This window comes from Saccoglossus kowalevskii, chromosome 18 (assembly GCF_978046115.1).
Source record: "Saccoglossus kowalevskii chromosome 18, keSacKowa6.1, whole genome shotgun sequence".
In the NCBI taxonomy this organism is placed as follows: domain Eukaryota; kingdom Metazoa; phylum Hemichordata; class Enteropneusta; family Harrimaniidae; genus Saccoglossus; species Saccoglossus kowalevskii.
The window spans coordinates 28,792,925-28,814,095 of NC_140658.1; the positions used below are offsets into that span (position 1 = coordinate 28,792,925).

At 37.3% G+C, this 21,171-nt stretch overlaps 1 protein-coding gene and 1 non-coding gene across 2 annotated transcripts in view; one reads left to right on the forward strand and one right to left on the reverse strand.

Moving 5' to 3' along the window:
• The window catches only part of LOC102806896 (E3 ubiquitin-protein ligase MIB1), a 148,136-nt gene that overhangs the window by 90,797 nt on the left and 36,168 nt on the right, over positions 1–21,171 (forward strand). The window lies entirely within an intron of this gene.
• On the reverse strand, positions 5,945–6,038 carry Mir1 (microRNA mir-1). The gene has a single exon (NR_037523.1). It is a non-coding gene; the product is annotated as a microRNA mir-1 (primary transcript).

Genomic DNA, 21,171 nt, shown 5'->3' on the forward strand with positions numbered 1-21,171 from the left:
CAAGACTTTTTGACACAATACTTCTCTGAACCAATTGTGTGTAATATCAAGATATTTTGACGCAATACTTCCATGAACCAAAGGTGTGTGATATCAAGACATTTTGACACAATACTTCTCTGAACCAATGATGTGTGATATCAAGACATTTTGACACAATACTTCTCTGAACCAATGATGTGTGATATCAAGACATTTTGACACAATACTTCTCTGAACCAATGATGTGTGATATCAAGACATTTTGACACAATACTTCTCTGAACCAATGGTGTGTGATATCAAGATATTTTGACGCAATACTTCTCTGAACCAATGGTGTGTGATATCAAGACATGTTGACACAATACTTCTCTGAACCAATGATGTGTGATATCAAGACATTTTGACACAATACTTCTCTGAACCAATGGTGTGAGATATCAAGGCATTTTGACACAATACTTCTCTGAACCAATGGTGTGTGATATCAAGACATTTTGACACAATACTTCTCTGAACCAATTGTGTGTGATATCAAGACATTTTGACACAATACTTCTCTGAACCAATGGTGTGTAATATCAAGACATTTTGACACAATACTTCTCTGAACCAATGATGTGTGATATCAAGACATTTTGACACAATACTTCTCTGAACCAATGATATGTGATATCAAGACATTTTGACACAATACTTCTCTGAACCAATGGTGTGAGATATCAAGACATTTTGACACAATACTTCTCTGAACCAATGATGTGTGATATCAAGACATTTTGACACAATACTTCTCTGAACCAATGGTGTGTGATATCAAGACATTTTGACACAATACTTCTCTGAACCAATGGTGTGTGATATCAAGACATTTTGACACAATACTTCTCTGAACCAATGGTGTGTGATATCAAGACATTTTGACACAATACTTCTCTGAACCAATTGTGTGTGATATCAAGACATTTTGACACAATACTTCTCTGAACCAATGATGTGTGATATCAAGACATTTTGACACAATACTTCTCTGAACCAATTGTGTGTCATATCAAGACATTTTGACACAATACTTCTCTGAACCAATTGTGTGTCATATCAAGACATTTTGACACAATACTTCTCTGAACCAATGATGTGTGATATCAAGACATTTTGACACAATACTTCTCTGAACCAATGATGTGTGATATCAAGACATTTTGACACAATACTTCTATGAACCAATGGTGTGTGATATCATGACATTTTGACACAATACTTCTCTAAACCAATGATGTGTGATATCAAGACATTTTGACACAATACTTCTATGAACCAATTGTGTGTGATATCAAGACATTTTGACACAATACTTCTCTGAACCAATGGTGTGAGATATCAAGGCATTTTGACACAATACTTCTCTGAACCAATGGTGTGTGATATCAAGACATTTTGACACAATACTTCTCTGAACCAATTGTGTGTGATATCAAGACATTTTGACACAATACTTCTCTGAACCAATGGTGTGTAATATCAAGACATTTTGACACAATACTTCTCTGAACCAATGATGTGTGATATCAAGACATTTTGACACAATACTTCTCTGAACCAATGATATGTGATATCAAGACATTTTGACACAATACTTCTCTGAACCAATGGTGTGAGATATCAAGACATTTTGACACAATACTTCTCTGAACCAATGATGTGTGATATCAAGACATTTTGACACAATACTTCTCTGAACCAATGGTGTGTGATATCAAGACATTTTGACACAATACTTCTCTGAACCAATGGTGTGTGATATCAAGACATTTTGACACAATACTTCTCTGAACCAATGGTGTGTGATATCAAGACATTTTGACACAATACTTCTCTGAACCAATTGTGTGTGATATCAAGACATTTTGACACAATACTTCTCTGAACCAATGATGTGTGATATCAAGACATTTTGACACAATACTTCTCTGAACCAATTGTGTGTCATATCAAGACATTTTGACACAATACTTCTCTGAACCAATTGTGTGTCATATCAAGACATTTTGACACAATACTTCTCTGAACCAATGATGTGTGATATCAAGACATTTTGACACAATACTTCTCTGAACCAATGATGTGTGATATCAAGACATTTTGACACAATACTTCTATGAACCAATGGTGTGTGATATCATGACATTTTGACACAATACTTCTCTAAACCAATGATGTGTGATATCAAGATATTTTGACACAATACTTCTTTGAACTGAGGGTGTGTAATATCAAGACATTTTGACGCAATACTTCCATGAACCAAAGGTGTGTGATATCAAGACATTTTGACACAATATTTAACGATTACACGCACAAGAGTCCTCTAATAATGAAAACATAGGTATTCATTGGTATTCATAGGTTGTCTGCTTGACTGATTAATCTACATCCCACATTCATATTTTATTAATTTTTCCCACATCAAAGTATATTTCAGTTACTGGTACATGTGCCGTAAAACACATCTGATTAAAATTAGAGGCCCCATTCATTTTTAATTCTGCCTGCCAGTGTACATCACTACATCTGATTAAATGACTATCCAAATTTTGTTCGGTTTGTTTTTGTTCAGCAACCAATCAGAACTTCTTTTACATGCCACTTTCTTGAAAAGCCTTCTGTTATCCAATCAGAACTCGCTTTACATGTTCTCTGTTATTGATTTAAGACCAATCTCATCGGACAGAGCTGCATGAATGCAGTTTAGATAGTTATTTTGTAAGATGTAGTTTGAGGCAGTTGTGACAGTAATTAATATTGACCAGACCCTTTTAATTCACATAGGGTAAAACAAATGAAACATTTTTCTGCTGTCAAAGGTGTTTGGTTTACCTATAAAAAGTCTTTCTCATAAGCAAGTCTGATGAAGTGACTGGAGAATATGGTTGACACAGACAAGATTCATGATCCATTAACACTGGGTTCAGTTTACATACATTTTATGTTAACACTTTCAAATGCTGTTTTATTTATTTTTATTTATTTATTTGTTCCTATCCTTTTAAGTCAGGGGCTCACCAATAGAAGTAATTGGGCTGATGAATTTCAAGCATTTGCTAAAAATTGATAACAAATATTACAGAGGTCTACCCATGGTAACGACTTATAAAATATCAAAGCATTCTGGTTGGCCACTTTTAAGAAGTTGAAAATACCTTTTTTCAAAACCAAAAGTTACAAAAATATTCACTTAAATTAGAAAATCTGATAGAGATCCACCCAAGGTGGCTACATATAACTATCAAATTAATCATATTCGCCGTTTTTTACCAAAATATTAACTTAAGGTATTGTAACAAAATGAACAAAAGAGGAATGTACTCTCAGATGTGTTCATTTTGTGATGATATCTTTGATTCTCTAATTTTGATGAATATTTTTGTAATTTTTGGTAAAAAGTGATATTTTCAAATTCTTGTTGAAAACAGCAAGTCCGATTGCTTTGATACTATACATATTGTTTATTTTCTGATGATACCTACAGTTCTTTAATTGAAATGTGCATTGCTAACAGCGGAGCTATCTCAGGCGACAGGCTGCTTGTTTTTATTTAAAATAGCAAGAGAGTGATATTGTTATGTGAGAGTATGAGATTTAATACTACCGGCAGTATTGTTGGTCATTTGTCACATGAAGTTGACGATTGTTATGATATCAATATCATATTTCTATTGTAGTACATAATTAGACTGAGTTTATAGGTTTTTCTTCCCTACACACTAATATGTGAACTGTATGTTTCAAACATATTTATTTATATATTATAAAAAAAAATGTTTCACCAGTCCTAATGGAATTAAAATTACATTTCCTATATACATTATTCAGGATTTTCTTGTATCTTCTCTTGCAAATTTATAACTATTCTGAGTAGCTAATTTCAGGTTTATAAAATGTGGTTTTTCTATTTTTATAGACCGTAATGAGCTGTTACTTCAAAAAAAACTTTTCAGTTTTATCAATTTATGACGTCCAAGATAATAGGCCTGTGATGCAGTGTGCTATCATGAAATTAACAGATTCCAATCGCCGTGTACTATCCATGTACAATCATCAATGAAACGTGTGCAGTTAGCATATTATCCTTCACTGAATTGTCACTCACACTCAAAATTTACAATCTCTTTTTTGCTATTTTACAATTCAAAATTATTACAATTTGGTCCTAAAATGACACACATGGCTAAAGTCTGTAGGGTTGATATGTGAAAGAGAGAAAAAATAAATAAATATATACAATGTCTGTGTGGAAACATATTGCCCCAAGCACGCCTGTTTGTGGTAGACTTTAATCCTTTATTTCCGGTCCTACGTTTGAATGTACATGTATATCGTGAACTCTAGTGAATAAATGGGTTAATAGTTGTTTCGATGACAGCCATCTTTGATGAGTATCAGTATTTATTTATTTATTTTGATGTGTTTATACATTGTGACTTTATAATTACATTTTTATTTTAAATTAATTAGTCAAATTATATTATTAATTATTCTAATCACTTGTTAAAGTTTTTTGCTTTAGCATGGGATATCAAGCTGTCACTTTCTATCACTGTTTGTTACTTTAAAGGTATCAGGTTTAATCACCCCCCCCCCCCCACTACATTGGAATGAGCAAATGTGGTATTGTAATTGGACTGTTTCATTATTTGGATCAGCAGAATAGCTCACTCTTAGGGTGTTCATTTCTATATACAGGGAATCCAGAAAACATTACCCCACAAGGTAAATTTTGATCTGCTTCTCTATAATGAAGTGAAAAGTGAAAGTAATTTTTTTTAGGAATGAGAGGGGTAATTGATATTTATAAATATTTACATACATTGTATACATAAAATAAATGTTTGAAAAATAAATACAAAAGAATACAACTTACCATAATTTGTGAGTAGACTTGATTTGATTACAATTCAGAGGCTAATAAGCAGTTGATTGTATCTATCATATCTCTGTATAATATCTCCGATATATTACCCAATTGCTGGCACTAAGAGTACACATGTATCACTGACATATGCCACCCCCATGTGTAAGCCCTGTCATCCGCCTACACTAACTTTCCATTCATATTTTGCATATAATTCTACCTATGATTCCAGTCACAACTACATAAACAACCAACGCCCACACAATTTTTTTTACTTCCTATTTGGTTCATAAATATGAAAAAAAAAATGTGGTGAGATTCAAATTGAAATGCTGGTTTTATATATATCGTACATATGTTGCAATCGACCTAATTGCGAAATTATACCAAGTGTACATTTTGTGTGGGAGTCCACAATCTACGTTATTTATTTTTTAGTTATTTAGCTTGGTAAATACTGTAAACCAGAGAAAATATTTGTCAGTAAAAATAACAAAGGTACAGCGCAGGTTGATGTACCTACATACATGTACTAATAAACCTAACCTCTGTGGTTGTGTGATCCTATACAATGTTAATTATTGTAACCTTAAAATGGTATCAATGAAAATTAATCTCACTGGATATATTTGAATAGTTTAGTTATATTTCATGTTCTATTTCTAACAGGTGTTGCTGTTATAATTTGTTTGTATGGAAAATAAATCAAATTAATTTCCAGTATACGATATTTGTTTTGTATTTGATGCGGTGTTGTGTTATCAGGTGGCTGTGCACTGGTCCCATGTGAAAACAGCTGAGTTATATCGATTAAGGGATTTCTTCCATGTCTGAATCGTGCTTATGGGAATATATAGTAATATACCATAATCTGCATAATACTTGTTAAAAATGAACCAAAAGCTCTGTGTGTGATATAATATATATCCTGTAACTCTTAGTCAATAATAATATAAAAGGAGTTTTGTCATCTTCTTCTGTATGCAGTGAAATAATGTGATCCTCTTCTAGCAAATTCAGCCAGTGTCTGGAATTTCCCAATTGATGACTTTTTCCCGACTAACAATACATACTTCATTACATTCCATACAGATGGGAATAAGGTATGGAATTATAAAGAAGTACGTTCTGTAAACGAGACCTCAATCCAGCATTCAAATTCAATCTCCTGACACCTTGGTACCATGGATGTAATTGCCATATTGCTGCAGTTTCTTCAGTCCAACTTTGAAAAAAAAATCTAACCCATACATACATACATACATACTGCATGACTGTAATGAAAATAATTTAATTTGTTGGTGATGAAACCCACCCAAAAATATATTTCATCATCATTACAAGTAAAAGATAATACTGATGTTGCTATGGGGTGTACAAGATTGGTCATGTGTGTGGGAGATCAAACGACATTGTGTCGTCAGACGCCACCCACTCGTTACTACACGTCAGCATGGCTATTTCTCACATATAATTATCATACTCTATTCACTGTGCGTTGAACCAGTGGCAAAATAGACAATTATCATTTGAAATTTACTATTATTTTGATGAACCTCTCGATGAGGTATGATGACTTTCCTCCGTCATACAAATGACAAATAAAAATCAATCCTGCAATATATAACAAAAATATAAAATTCATATATGACATATTCAGATTCTTTCTTTTTCTAAGTTAATTGTTAATTAATTAATTGTAAATAATTTTCGTATTAATATTTGTCAATATATTAAAAAGTGAGGGGGTGAGCTGACATGCTGGTTTGGAGTTGTAGATTTACACATATTGGTTTGTAATGACTCACCTCTGTACGGCTATGCATCAGCTAGTGTGTGGTATGATCCGTTCCATTCATGCCCACATACTCGTAATGTTATGCAAATGAGCACTCGTCATCCACCTTACCGGAAGCTAGTGTTCTATTCACAGCTGACAAAAGTGATATGAATGATCGATGTTTTTGGTTTCGCCATGTGGTATACAGAAGGGAATATTGGAACGGGGAAGACCAATAATGTAACACATTGGATATCGACGTTAGTTTGTGTTTACATAGTAACCACCAGGACATTTAAGCATGATAGTGCCTTGAAATATATGGATTAAAATTTACAGGACAGGAATAAAGGAACATAAGTTTATTTTATTTTATACTAAAATATCCAAGAACCAACACATACCAAAAATTATATCTCAAAAGTGAATATTCATTGGGTATTTTAAATTTAACCGGACCGGAAGTGGGGATTTGTTACTACTATAAATATCCAAACATATTTTAGTTTAATTAAGGTAGTAATAATATTTATATAACAATCTAGATTGAAAGATTTTGTCCATGGAATTGGCCCACTCTATGATCTTTTGTCTGGAAGTTATGTTTGTGCAGTGCTTAATCAGGATGGAACATGAAATAAATAGATTTTCAAATGTGCTGACATGAATAACAAATAAACAATTTCATAGAAAATAAAACAATGTTTTTCTTCAGTTCCTGTTGTTTGACTGCTAGATTATTGCTCACCAAACACTGTTCATGTGTTTATATGTCTGGAATGTAAATTAACCATAAAATTTTCCCTTTCAAAATTTGCACATTTTTATATTATTTCAATATGGCTTTCGATTGCATACATGTGTTTAATAATGATAGTAAGATGTTTGTCAAGACGAGTAAATCAATGACAAACCAGAGATCAATTATAATTAGTTGCTTCTCAAAATCGTTTTTCTGATGTCATTTCGTTTTCGTTCAATGAGACAGTTTTGATGAGTTTTGCAAAATGTTGTCTGCACATCTCGCTCAAATACAGAAATTGCAAACATTGATAGACAGTTTTTTTGTAAATTATATGGCAGTGAATGTTACCACGTAGATTTGTTAGCGTCAGTTACACTATCATTCTAATCTTGGCTATGAATAATCACTGATATAATTGTGAACATAACCAGCACACTTAATAAAAATATTGATGTGGTTGGAACCTACATGTGAATGGGATGATACACAAATCGGGATTTCTGTAAAATCTGTATGAGAAGCCGCATCCCTAATATAAGTCGCACCCATTCTTTTTGAACAATTGAGAACCAAAAATTCCTCATATATGTAGATGCTCTAATAGAAGCTGCATCCCCTCTGTTGCATTGTACCATTTTAATAAAAGCCACAGATTCTAATACAGATTTTGCAGTAAAACTGCATGTCTATTAGATTCAGAGAAGATGACTTTTGAAAGTCTGTGATCAACAATATCTGAAATTCACTTTGTTTTGCTGGGGAGGGCATGAGAATATGCAGGCAAAATAATAATCAGTTATAATGCCTGTATTCTGTCAACTTGAAGCCATTAGCATAAATTTTATTCTTACTAGTATTAGCTACTCTTTGTTTGATTCAAAATGCTGAACTTTTTACATGCGATGTGCCTCACCATCTAAGTTGTATGCATTTGTCTAAAGAACTGTGAATTTGATTCGGAGAATTACTCAAGGCATCAAGGAGTCTTGTATTTGGGATGTTGCTTTATATATATGTATATATCTATTCACATTCTAAGCATTTAGTCTTGTCACATCATTCCAAATATATATAGTATATAATATCTCTGAGTATAAGTATGCATTTGGAACGTTGCTATAGTGCATTCACTAATGTCAAGTAGTCTGTTAGTTTTTAATCATTCTATACGTGTCATTGTAACTCGGTGAATGACGTTGAATGATGCCTGTGTATTACGTGGTAAGTGCAGTATGTGTTCCACATAAAGCAGTCTCTAAATTACATCTACTTTATTGTCTGCCTGTACCTGCATGCATTGGGTCAAGACTGGGGACGGTTTGACTGATTGAAATTCTAATAATGTATATTCAATAAAATTGTTCCTTTTGAAAACTATTGATACATCAAATTGAATTATTTAATTGTAATCTATTAGAAAGCATGTACACTAGTAGCACATGGACTTACGTTAATGATAGAGGTGCGTCCACATGTCATATTTTGAAGACTCGGCATAGAATAAATGTAATTTATGGTTTTATTGTGTTTAAGACATGTGCTTTTAAAAGAGAAAATATGGTACTCCATGATTGATCCAAATTCAGTGCTTTCAAATATGAAATCTTCAAAAGGTTAGTCCACTTAATTGCCTTGTGAATTATGTAGGGTTAGGGGTTTCTGACGGTAAATTTCATCTATGGATCAAAAATTGCCTTGGCAAAATTAAGAAAAATTCAATTTAAACATCTGTTTTTTGTATTAAAAAATACATTTACATGCAATTCATTTTAGATTTTAGAGTATCAAATCTTCATTTCTTGTTTACGAGACGCCTTGCACACCCACACGCTTGACAGCATATGGTTCATACAAGAAAAGATATTATTTCAGAAGTGAAAGTTACCATTCTTTTTTTACCAAGAATCATCAACATAAAAGTATGAAACTTTTTATTAACCATCTGAACACCTTTATTTTTCTTGCTAAAAAATTTTGCAAAGCATTTTGTACATTTTTCCATAATTTCTTATTAATTTGTCACCAAATTGGTCATAGTTTACAATTTCTTTATTTAGGAAGGGTTTGGAAAAGGCATAATTCAAACAAAATACATTAAATTCATTAAATATCATATCACACGTTTGACCCATGCCTTCAACTTAACTGCCAACTGCTATTCAGTTATAGCCACATTCAGCATTATTAAAATCAGTCTCACCGGGACACCATTGATATTTTATTTTCAATATCTACTGTCACCCTTCAGGAAATCACTTGAATTTTCTTGCCGTCACAAAGCAATAACAGTTATTTATATCAACTGGGGTTAGGAAACATGTACATTAAGATTATAATAACAACACAGAATGAATAGCAATTGGCAAATGAATAACTCCTACTTCTTCTCATTAAATTCTTATTACTTCACCTTTTACTGCATGCTAGTACTGGTAATGTGTCAGATTAAGACCCCTGGTTGGCTTTCTGAGAAAGACAACAATTTGCCCTGATAATGTGACTTCCGGATTCCAATAAGCTCTGATTATATAAAATAATAGTCAATAAAAATGAGTTGCTCCTACCTTGATGAGTAATAGGTTATGGGACTGTTGCGACAGTTCATTTGTTGCGTCAATTCCATGTGGATTGTTCATTTTGATTTGCCATGACGATGTAACGCATGCAAGGTGATGGACCACGTTTGACAGAAGTGTCTATAGCTACTGCAGCAATATCGAAAAGCAGCGACTCTGGAACGTTCCATACTGTGAACGGAAGTTTTAAAGCTTTCAGTCAGAATGCATTGATTATGGACGAAGCCAAGTTAGCCAATTCCCCAGTGTTCTGCATCTATGTATCAGAGCTCTATAGCCTTGGCAAGCAGATGGCTATATCCCGTCTGCAACCTAATGAACCTGTGAGCATGATAGGTTGTATTCCTACTATGTATGCGTATACTGTTAAGTGACTTGGCAAGACAAATGTGAACAGAGTCACTGTCTGCAAGACAAAAGACCCATTTAATTGCTATATGCTATAAAATACCTTTATGGGGGAATAGATCAACGATAAAATTGTCCAGTTTTGTCAAATGTAATATAGCTGTTCCTGGCAGTGATATGAACCTAAACCCGCCCCGCCCCGCCCCTCCCCTCCCCCTACATCAAGCCTCTCCCATCTATAACTCATCAATATTCATAAGTTTTTGATTTGAATTCAGATCATGATTTTTGGTTCTTGATTAATTTGCGCTTTTATATGATTGATATTATTTTTACATTATATAATTTATTGTACATTGTACTCCTGGCCAGCCTATTTTTGAGTTAGTGATGGTTAGAATTTAATGAATGGTGCCCATTTTATCAGTATTAGAATGCTTTTACACATGGTGAAGTTATACCATTTTTCAAATTGTAGGTTGGTAACGAAATTATAAATCGTTATTGGGTACTTAAAAATCCTTATATCAAAATGCTTGATTTTTTAAAAAATTAAAAAAAATAATCTATAACATTTTACTATTACATTGTGTTCTATGTAATTGTTTTAAAGATAACATTTTTTAAATAAGATATAGCCAATTGTTCAAAGGAATGTTGCCATGGAACTTTTATGATTACACCTCTCCTCCCAATTCAGCTTAGTTCTGCAATTCCTGAATAATTAACTTTTCATTGTGGGAGAGAAATTTATATTTTATCTACTAAGCATATGTACATTCCTAATAAATATGATAGACATGTAACAGAGTTTTGACAGATGAACACATTTTTCATCATTTCTGTATTTGATCATGACATTCAAGGCAATAGGAAATTATCTTAATTTAGCAAATAAATTGTTGAAAAAATGTACAAAAAAATTGCGCTTTAAAATTATGGGGGGAAATGTTCCTATCTTTCACAAAAAATTTTCTGTATTTTCACAACAATTTTGATCAAGACCTTCAGGTCAATAGGAAATTATCGTCACTTAGTAAAAAATTAGCAAAGAAATTTTTGAAAATACCCAAAAATTTGCAAAATCATGCCCACAAATTTTGGCGGGAAACATTATGATGTTGTACGGATTATGATTCAATACTGGTGAGATGCTGTAAAGCCTATAAATGGATTAATTAACCCGACAAATCTGGAATTAGTAATCAACCAAAACGAAAAGGAAGTTCATCCGGAAATGAAGAGATACAAAAGCATGCAATGATTGAGTAATCAATTACATAAACCAAATTAGAATTCCACTCGTCTATGTTGAAAATATGAATATTAAAGTGGCAATTTTGGATACTGAAGGAAATTAAACTTAGAGAGCACATCTGTTTGATAGTGCAGCTACTCGCCTGGGACAAATGGAATGTATCAGCTGCTTCTCAATAGGATTGGAAATTGTTATCCAACTATTAGTGTTTTGGGAAATGATGACCAAATGCTGCAAATGAAATAGTGAAATAAAGTTTACGAAAGATGAGAAGTGTGGAGATTTGGATTAGTGTGGAATTGTGAAATAGGAGTGGTATGAAGCAATCGCTGAGATGTTATAAAATCATTTGTGAGTGAGTTAGTGTAGTAGTTGTTAGATAATGTCAGAGGAATGGTTGGTGAGTTAGTGCAGTAGTTGTTAGATAATGTCAGGGGAACCATTGGTGAGGTAGTGAAGTAGATGTTTGGTAGTGTCAGGGGAACCATTGGTGAGGTAGTGCAGTACATGTTAGATAATGTCAGGAGAACCATTGGTGTGTTAGTGCAGTAGTTGTTAGATAGTCTCAGGAGAATGGTTGGTGAGTTAGTGCAGTAGTTGTTAGATAGTCTCAGGAGAATGGTTGGTGAGTTAGTGCAGTAGTTGTTAGATAGTCTCAGGAGAATGGTTGGTGAGTTAGTGCAGTAGATGTTAGGTAGTCTCAGGAGAATGGTTGGTGAGTTAGTGCAGTAGTTGTTAGATAGTCTCAGGAGAATGGTTGGTGAGTAAGTGCAGTGGATGTTAGGTAGTCTCAGGAGAATGGTTGGTGAGTTAGTGCAGTAGTTGTTAGATAGTCTCTGGAGAATGGTTGGTGAGTTAGTGCAGTAGTTGTTAGATAGTCTCAGGAGAATGGTTGGTGAGTTAGTGCAGTAGTTGTTAGGTAGTCTCAGGAGAATGGTTGGTGAGTTAGTGCAGTAGATGTTAGGTAGTCTCAGGAGAATGGTTGGTGAGTTAGTGCAGTGGATGTTAGATAGTCTCAGGAGAATGGTTGGTGAGTTAGTGCAGTAGTTGTTAGTCTCAGGAGAATGGTTGGTGAGTAAGTGCAGTAGATGTTAGGTAGTCTCAGGAGAATGGTTGGTGAGTTAGTGAAGTAGATGTTAGGTAGTGTCAGGGGAACCATTTGGTGAGTTAGTGCAGTGGATGTTAGATAGTCTCAGGAGAATGGTTGGTGAGTTAGTGCAGTGGATGTTAGGTAGTCTCAGGAGAATGGTTGGTGAGTTAGTGAAGTAGATGTTAGGTAGTGTCAGGGGAACCATTTGGTGAGTTAGTGCAGTGGATGTTAGATAGTCTCAGGAGAATGGTTGGTGAGTTAGTGCAGTGGATGTTAGGTAGTCTCAGGAGAATGGTTGGTGAGTTAGTGCAGTAGTTGTTAGATAGTCTCAGGAGAATGGTTGGTGAGTTAGTGCAGTAGATGTTAGGTAGTCTCAGGAGAATGGTTGGTGAGTTAGTGCAGTAGTTGTTAGATAGTCTCAGGAGAATGGTTGGTGAGTTAGTGCAGTAGTTGTTAGATAGTCTCAGGAGAATGGTTGGTGAGTTAGTGCAGTAGTTGTTAGATAGTCTCAGGAGAATGGTTGGTGAGTTAGTGCAGTAGATGTTAGGTAGTCTCAGGAGAATGGTTGGTGAGTTAGTGCAGTAGATGTTAGGTAGTCTCAGGAGAATGGTTGGTGAGTTAGTGCAGTAGATGTTAGGTAGTCTCAGGAGAATGGTTGGTGAGTTAGTGCAGTAGTTGTTAGATAGTCTCAGGAGAATGGTTGGTGAGTTAGTGCACTAGTTGTTAGATAGTCTCAGGAGAATGGTTGGTGAGTTAGTGCACTAGTTGTTAGATAGTCTCAGGAGAATGGTTGGTGAGTTAGTGCAGTAGTTGATAGTCTCAGGAGAATGGTTGGTGAGTTAGTGCACTAGTTGTTAGATAGTCTCAGGAGAATGGTTGGTGAGTTAGTGCAGTAGTTGTTAGATAGTCTCAGGAGAATGGTTGGTGAGTTAGTGCAGTAGTTGTTAGGTAGTCTCAGGAGAATGGTTGGTGAGTTAGTGCAGTAGTTGTTAGATAGTCTCAGGAGAATGGTTGGTGAGTTAGTGCAGTAGATGTTAGATAGTCTCAGGAGAATGGTTGGTGAGTTAGTGCAGTAGTTGTTAGATAGTCTCAGGAGAATGGTTGGTGAGTTAGTGCAGTAGATGTTAGATAGTCTCAGGAGAATGGTTGGTGAGTTAGTGCAGTAGTTGTTAGATAGTCTCAGGAGAATGGTTGGTGAGTTAGTGCAGTAGTTGTTAGGTAGTCTCAGGAGAATGGTTGGTGAGTAAGTGCAGTAGTTGTTAGATAGTCTCAGGAGAATGGTTGGTGAGTTAGTGCAGTAGTTGTTAGATAGTCTCAGGAGAATGGTTGGTGAGTTAGTGCAGTAGTTGTTAGATAGTCTCAGGAGAATGGTTGGTGAGTTAGTGCAGTAGTTGTTAGGTAGTCTCAGGAGAATGGTTGGTGAGTTAGTGCAGTAGTTGTTAGATAGTCTCAGGAGAATGGTTGGTGAGTTAGTGCAGTGGATGTTAGGTAGTCTCAGGAGAATGGTTGGTGAGTTAGTGCAGTAGTTGTTAGATAGTCTCAGGAGAATGGTTGGTGAGTTAGTGCAGTAGTTGTTAGATAGTCTCAGGAGAATGGTTGGTGAGTTAGTGCAGTAGTTGTTAGATAGTCTCAGGAGAATGGTTGGTGAGTTAGTGCAGTGGATGTTAGGTAGTCTCAGGAGAATGGTTGGTGAGTTAGTGCAGTAGTTGTTAGTCTCAGGAGAATGGTTGGTGAGTTAGTGCAGTAGTTGTTAGATAGTCTCAGGAGAATGGTTGGTGAGTTAGTGCAGTAGTTGTTAGATAGTCTCAGGAGAATGGTTGGTGAGTTAGTGCAGTAGTTGTTAGATAGTCTCAGGAGAATGGTTGGTGAGTAAGTGCAGTAGATGTTAGGTAGTCTCAGGAGAATGGTTGGTGAGTTAGTGCAGTAGTTGTTAGATAGTCTCAGGAGAATGGTTGGTGAGTTAGTGCAGTAGTTGTTAGTCTCAGGAGAATGGTTGGTGAGTTAGTGCAGTAGTTGTTAGATAGTCTCAGGAGAATGGTTGGTGAGTTAGTGCAGTAGTTGTTAGATAGTCTCAGGAGAATGGTTGGTGAGTTAGTGCAGTAGATGTTAGGTAGTCTCAGGAGAATGGTTGGTGAGTTAGTGCAGTAGTTGTTAGATAGTCTCAGGAGAATGGTTGGTGAGTTAGTGCAGTAGTTGTTAGATAGTCTCAGGAGAATGGTTGGTGAGTTAGTGCAGTAGTTGTTAGATAGTCTCAGGAGAATGGTTGGTGAGTTAGTGCAGTAGATGTTAGGTAGTCTCAGGAGAATGGTTGGTGAGTTAGTGCAGTAGATGTTAGGTAGTCTCAGGAGAATGGTTGGTGAGTTAGTGCAGTAGTTGTTAGATAGTCTCAGGAGAATGGTTGGTGAGTTAGTGCAGTGGATGTTAGGTAGTCTCAGGAGAATGGTTGGTGAGTTAGTGCAGTAGATGTTAGATAGTCTCAGGAGAATGGTTGGTGAGTTAGTGCAGTGGATGTTAGGTAGTCTCAGGAGAATGGTTGGTGAGTTAGTGCAGTAGATGTTAGGTAGTCTCAGGAGAATGGTTGGTGAGTTAGTGCAGTGGATGTTAGGTAGTCTCAGGAGAATGGTTGGTGAGTTAGTGCAGTAGATGTTAGGTAGTCTCAGGAGAATGGTTGGTGAGTTAGTGCAGTAGTTGTTAGATAGTCTCAGGAGAATGGTTGGTGAGTTAGTGCAGTAGTTGTTAGATAGTCTCAGGAGAATGGTTGGTGAGTTAGTGCAGTAGTTGTTAGATAGTCTCAGGAGAATGGTTGGTGAGTTAGTGCAGTAGATGTTAGATAGTCTCAGGAGAATGGTTGGTGAGTTAGTGCAGTAGTTGTTAGATAGTCTCAGGAGAATGGTTGGTGAGTTAGTGCAGTAGTTGTTAGATAGTCTCAGGAGAATGGTTGGTGAGTTAGTGCAGTAGTTGTTAGGTAGTCTCAGGAGAATGGTTGGTGAGTTAGTGCAGTAGTTGTTAGATAGTCTCAGGAGAATGGTTGGTGAGTTAGTGCAGTAGTTGTTAGATAGTCTCAGGAGAATGGTTGGTGAGTTAGTGCAGTAGTTGTTAGATAGTCTCAGGAGAATGGTTGGTGAGTTAGTGCAGTGGATGTTAGGTAGTCTCAGGAGAATGGTTGGTGAGTTAGTGCAGTAGATGTTAGGTAGTCTCAGGAGAATGGTTGGTGAGTTAGTGCAGTAGATGTTAGATAGTCTCAGGAGAATGGTTGGTGTGTTAGTGCAGTAGATGTTAGGTAGTCTCAGGAGAATGGTTGGTGAGTTAGTGCAGTAGTTGTTAGATAGTCTCAGGAGAATGGTTGGTGTGTTAGTGCAGTAGTTGTTAGTCTCAGGAGAATGGTTGGTGAGTTAGTGCAGTAGTTGTTAGATAGTCTCAGGAGAATGGTTGGTGAGTTAGTGCAGTAGTTGTTAGTCTCAGGAGAATGGTTGGTGAGTTAGTGCAGTAGATGTTAGATAGTCTCAGGAGAATGGTTGGTGAGTTAGTGCAGTAGATGTTAGGTAGTCTCAGGAGAATGGTTGGTGAGTTAGTGCAGTAGATGTTAGGTAGTCTCAGGAGAATGGTTGGTGAGTTAGTGCAGTAGTTGTTAGATAGTCTCAGGAGAATGGTTGGTGAGTTAGTGCAGTAGTTGTTAGATAGTCTCAGGAGAATGGTTGGTGAGTTAGTGCAGTAGTTGTTAGATAGTCTCAGGAGAATGGTTGGTGTGTTAGTGCAGTAGTTGTTAGATAGTCTCAGGAGAATGGTTGGTGAGTAAGTGCAGTAGATGTTAGATAGTCTCAGGAGAATGGTTGGTGAGTTAGTGCAGTAGATGTTAGGTAGTCTCAGGAGAATGGTTGGTGAGTTAGTGCAGTAGTTGTTAGGTAGTCTCAGGAGAATGGTTGGTGAGTTAGTGCAGTAGATGTTAGATAGTCTCAGGAGAATGGTTGGTGAGTTAGTGCAGTAGTTGTTAGGTAGTCTCAGGAGAATGGTTGGTGAGTAAGTGCAGTAGTTGTTAGATAGTCTCAGGAGAATGGTTGGTGAGTTAGTGCAGTAGTTGTTAGATAGTCTCAGGAGAATGGTTGGTGAGTTAGTGCAGTAGTTGTTAGATAGTCTCAGGAGAATGGTTGGTGAGTTAGTGCAGTAGTTGTTAGATAGTCTCAGGAGAATGGTTGGTGAGTTAGTGCAGTGGATGTTAGGTAGTCTCAGGAGAATGGTTGGTGAGTTAGTGCAGTAGTTGTTAGATAGTCTCAGGAGAATGGTTGGTGAGTTAGTGCAGTAGTTGTTAGATAGTCTCAGGAGAATGGTTGGTGAGTTAGTGCAGTAGTTGTTAGATAGTCTCAGGAGAATGGTTGGTGAGTTAGTGCAGTAGTTGTTAGATAGTCTCAGGAGAATGGTTGGTGAGTTAGTGCAGTAGTTGTTAGATAGTCTCAGGAGAATGGTTGGTGAGTTAGTGCAGTGGATGTTAGGTAGTCTCAGGAGAATGGTTGGTGTGTTAGTGTAGTAGTTGTTAGATAGTCTCAGGAGAATGGTTGGTGAGTTAGTGCAGTAGTTGTTAGATAGTCTCAGGAGAATGGTTGGTGTGTTAGTGCAGTAGTTGTTAGTCTCAGGAGAATGGTTGGTGAGTTAGTGCAGTAGTTGTTAGATAGTCTCAGGAGAATGGTTGGTGAGTTAGTGCAGTAGTTGTTAGATAGTCTCAGGAGAATGGTTGGTGAGTTAGTGCAGTAGTTGTTAGATAGTCTCAGGAGAATGGTTGGTGAGTTAGTGCAGTAGTTGTTAGATAGTCTCAGGAGAATGGTTGGTGTGTTAGTGCAGTAGTTGTTAGATAGTCTCAGGAGAATGGTTGGTGAGTTAGTGCAGTAGTTGTTAGGTAGTCTCAGGAGAATGGTTGGTGAGTTAGTGCAGTAGTTGTTAGGTAGTCTCAGGAGAATGGTTGGTGAGTTAGTGCAGTAGTTGTTAGATAGTCTCAGGAGAATGGTTGGTGTGTTAGTGCAGTAGTTGTTAGATAGTCTCAGGAGAATGGTTGGTGAGTTAGTGCAGTAGTTGTTAGATAGTCTCAGGAGAATGGTTGGTGAGTTAGTGCAGTAGTTGTTAGGTAGTCTCAGGAGAATGGTTGGTGAGTTAGTGCAGTAGTTGTTAGGTAGTCTCAGGAGAATGGTTGGTGAGTTAGTGCAGTAGATGTTAGATAGTCTCAGGAGAATGGTTGGTGAGTTAGTGCAGTAGTTGTTAGATAGTCTCAGGAGAATGGTTGGTGAGTTAGTGCAGTAGTTGTTAGATAGTCTCAGGAGAATGGTTGGTGTGTTAGTGCAGTGGATGTTAGATAGTCTCAGGAGAATGGTTGGTGAGTTAGTGCAGTAGTTGTTAGATAGTCTCAGGAGAATGGTTGGTGAGTTAGTGCAGTAGATGTTAGATAGTCTCAGGAGAATGGTTGGTGAGTTAGTGCAGTAGTTGTTAGGTAGTCTCAGGAGAATGGTTGGTGAGTTAGTGCAGTAGATGTTAGGTAGTCTCAGGAGAATGGTTGGTGTGTTAGTGCAGTAGATGTTAGATAGTCTCAGGAGAATGGTTGGTGAGTTAGTGCAGTAGATGTTAGGTAGTCTCAGGAGAATGGTTGGTGTGTTAGTGCAGTAGTTGTTAGATAGTCTCAGGAGAATGGTTGGTGAGTTAGTGCAGTAGATGTTAGGTAGTCTCAGGAGAATGGTTGGTGTGTTAGTGCAGTAGTTGTTAGATAGTCTCAGGAGAATGGTTGGTGAGTTAGTGCAGTAGTTGTTAGATAGTCTCAGGAGAATGGTTGGTGAGTTAGTGCAGTAGTTGTTAGATAGTCTCAGGAGAATGGTTGGTGAGTTAGTGCAGTAGATGTTAGTCTCAGGAGAATGGTTGGTGAGTTAGTGCAGTAGATGTTAGGTAGTCTCAGGAGAATGGTTGGTGTGTTAGTGCAGTAGATGTTAGATAGTCTCAGGAGAATGGTTGGTGAGTTAGTGCAGTAGTTGTTAGATAGTCTCAGGAGAATGGTTGGTGAGTTAGTGCAGTAGTTGTTAGATAGTCTCAGGAGAATGGTTGGTGAGTTAGTGCAGTGGATGTTAGGTAGTCTCAGGAGAATGGTTGGTGTGTTAGTGTAGTAGTTGTTAGATAGTCTCAGGAGAATGGTTGGTGAGTTAGTGCAGTAGTTGTTAGATAGTCTCAGGAGAATGGTTGGTGTGTTAGTGCAGTAGTTGTTAGTCTCAGGAGAATGGTTGGTGAGTTAGTGCAGTAGTTGTTAGATAGTCTCAGGAGAATGGTTGGTGAGTTAGTGCAGTAGTTGTTAGATAGTCTCAGGAGAATGGTTGGTGTGTTAGTGCAGTAGTTGTTAGATAGTCTCAGGAGAATGGTTGGTGAGTTAGTGCAGTAGATGTTAGATAGTCTCAGGAGAATGGTTGGTGAGTTAGTGCAGTAGTTGTTAGGTAGTCTCAGGAGAATGGTTGGTGTGTTAGTGCAGTAGTTGTTAGGTAGTCTCAGGAGAATGGTTGGTGTGTTAGTGCAGTAGTTGTTAGATAGTCTCAGGAGAATGGTTGGTGAGTTAGTGCAGTAGTTGTTAGATAGTCTCAGGAGAATGGTTGGTGAGTTAGTGCAGTAGTTGTTAGATAGTCTCAGGAGAATGGTTGGTGAGTTAGTGCAGTGGATGTTAGGTAGTCTCAGGAGAATGGTTGGTGAGTTAGTGCAGTAGATGTTAGATAGTCTCAGGAGAATGGTTGGTGAGTTAGTGCAGTGGATGTTAGGTAGTCTCAGGAGAATGGTTGGTGAGTTAGTGCAGTAGATGTTAGGTAGTCTCAGGAGAATGGTTGGTGAGTTAGTGCAGTGGATGTTAGGTAGTCTCAGGAGAATGGTTGGTGAGTTAGTGCAGTAGTTGTTAGTCTCAGGAGAATGGTTGGTGAGTTAGTGCAGTAGTTGTTAGATAGTCTCAGGAGAATGGTTGGTGAGTTAGTGCAGTAGTTGTTAGATAGTCTCAGGAGAATGGTTGGTGAGTTAGTGCAGTAGTTGTTAGATAGTCTCAGGAGAATGGTTGGTGAGTTAGTGCAGTAGTTGTTAGATAGTCTCAGGAGAATGGTTGGTGTGTTAGTGCAGTAGTTGTTAGATAGTCTCAGGAGAATGGTTGGTGAGTTAGTGCAGTAGTTGTTAGATAGTCTCAGGAGAATGGTTGGTGAGTTAGTGCAGTAGTTGTTAGATAGTCTCAGGAGAATGGTTGGTGAGTTAGTGCAGTAGTTGTTAGATAGTCTCAGGAGAATGGTTGGTGAGTTAGTGCAGTAGTTGTTAGATAGTCTCAGGAGAATGGTTGGTGAGTTAGTGCAGTAGTTGTTAGTCTCAGGAGAATGGTTGGTGAGTTAGTGCAGTAGATGTTAGGTAGTCTCAGGAGAATGGTTGGTGTGTTAGTGCAGTAGATGTTAGATAGTCTCAGGAGAATGGTTGGTGAGTTAGTGCAGTAGATGTTAGGTAGTCTCAGGAGAATGGTTGGTGTGTTAGTGCAGTAGATGTTAGATAGTCTCAGGAGAATGGTTGGTGTGTTAGTGCAGTAGATGTTAGGTAGTCTCAGGAGAATGGTTGGTGTGTTAGTGCAGTAGATGTTAGATAGTCTCAGGAGAATGGTTGGTGTGTTAGTGCAGTAGATGTTAGGTAGTCTCAGGAGAATGGTTGGTGTGTTAGTGCAGTAGATGTTAGATAGTCTCAGGAGAATGGTTGGTGAGTTAGTGCAGTAGTTGTTAGATAGTCTCAGGAGAATGGTTGGTGTGTTAGTGCAGTAGATGTTAGATAGTCTCAGGAGAATGGTTGGTGAGTTAGTGCAGTAGATGTTAGGTAGTCTCAGGAGAATGGTTGGTGTGTTAGTGCAGTAGTTGTTAGATAGTCTCAGGAGAATGGTTGGTGAGTTAGTGCAGTAGTTGTTAGATAGTCTCAGGAGAATGGTTGGTGAGTTAGTGCAGTAGATGTTAGATAGTCTCAGGAGAATGGTTGGTGTGTTAGTGCAGTAGTTGTTAGATAGTCTCAGGAGAATGGTTGGTGAGTTAGTGCAGTAGTTGTTAGATAGTCTCAGGAGAATGGTTGGTGAGTTAGTGCAGTAGTTGTTAGTCTCAGGAGAATGGTTGGTGAGTTAGTGCAGTAGTTGTTAGATAGTCTCAGGAGAATGGTTGGTGAGTTAGTGCAGTAGTTGTTAGGTAGTCTCAGGAGAATGGTTGGTGAGTAAGTGCAGTGGATGTTAGATAGTCTCAGGAGAATGGTTGGTGAGTTAGTGCAGTAGATGTTAGATAGTCTCAGGAGAATGGTTGGTGAGTTAGTGCAGTAGTTGTTAGATAGTCTCAGGAGAATGGTTGGTGAGTAAGTGCAGTGGATGTTAGGTAGTCTCAGGAGAATGGTTGGTGAGTAAGTGCAGTAGTTGCCATGATCTTGTCATACTTGTTAATATAACAAGTAAAACCAAATAAATATATAAATAAATA